A 1273-nucleotide genomic window follows, 5' to 3' on the forward strand; every position below is an offset into this window, starting at 1 on the left:
CCCCGCCAGCGCTGACTGGCGGAACGGACGGGGGAGGGGGCGGGTACAGCTGGCTCTGCCTCTAGATAGGCAGAGCCAGCTGTCACTCACGCAGCTGGGCGGATCCCGGCACAATTTTCAGGATCCGCTTCAGCTGCGGCGTCTCAGTATACCGCGAGCTGCAGCTCCCTATATACTGAGCTTAGGGTGACGGGAGGACGCTAGTTTGGTTCCTCCCGTTACCCTAAGGAGAACTATGGGGGAAAACCCCATAGTTCTCCTGATGATGAAACTGTTACAATGTTCCTGATCTCGGAGCTGATCGTTTCTGATTGGTTCTCTGTAACTTCTTCCAGGATTGTAGAATAGAAGTCCTTTGCTGCCCTCTGCTGGTGAATGCCGAGCACTGCAGGATTAGCGCGGTTCAACCCTTTCAGAGCCGTACTGAAACGCTTAATACACATTACTGACGCTATTTATTAAAGAACTGGAAGGACCCGCGGAAGAAAGACAGCAGAAGAATAAATGTAGCAGAGTATACAGTATATACATCGATGTTTGCTGTCCCCTCTTTGCCTCTAAGAGCCTGCAGTGTGCATTTTCCACACATAGGGTCTCCCTGAAATTGCTCCAAACCAGGACTGGATCTTTCCATGTCGCTTGGTGTTCTGGGGGGTGCATGTGCAGTGAGCATGGACCAGGGTTGCCATCTTTTCTTCAAGTGAAACCCGAACACATTTTTTTTTTTTTAGACTCTCAGGAGGGCTGTGTGACTCTCAGGTGGGCTGTGTGACACTCAGGAGGGCTGTGTGACTCTCAGGGCTGTCTGGGCGACTCTCAGGAGGGCTGGGCGACTCCAAGGAGGGCTGTGTGACTCTCAGGAGGGCTGTGTGACTCTCAGGAGGGCTGGGCGACTCTCAGGGTTGTCTGGGTGACACTCAGGAGGTCTCAGAAGGGCTCTGCGAGGGCTTGTTGGCCGACTCTCAGGAGGGCTGGGCGACTCCAAGGAGGGCTGTGTGACTCTCAGGAGGGCTGTGTGACTCTCAGGAGGGCTGGGCGACTCTCAGGGTTGTCTGGGTGACACTCAGGAGGTCTCAGAAGGGCTCTGCGACTCTCAGGAGGGCTATGTGACACTCAGGAGGGCTGTGTGACTCTCAGGAGGGCTGTGTGACACTCAGGAGGGCTGTGTGACTCTCAGGAGGGCTGGGTGACTCTCAGGTGGGCTGTGCGACTCTCAGGAGGGCTGTGTGACTCTCAGGAGGGCTGTGTGACTCTCAGGAGGGCTGGGCGACTC

This window comes from Nanorana parkeri, unplaced genomic scaffold, assembly GCF_000935625.1.
Source record: "Nanorana parkeri isolate BGI_ZX_2015 unplaced genomic scaffold, ASM93562v1 scaffold2830, whole genome shotgun sequence".
Taxonomy (NCBI): Eukaryota; Metazoa; Chordata; class Amphibia; order Anura; family Dicroglossidae; genus Nanorana; species Nanorana parkeri.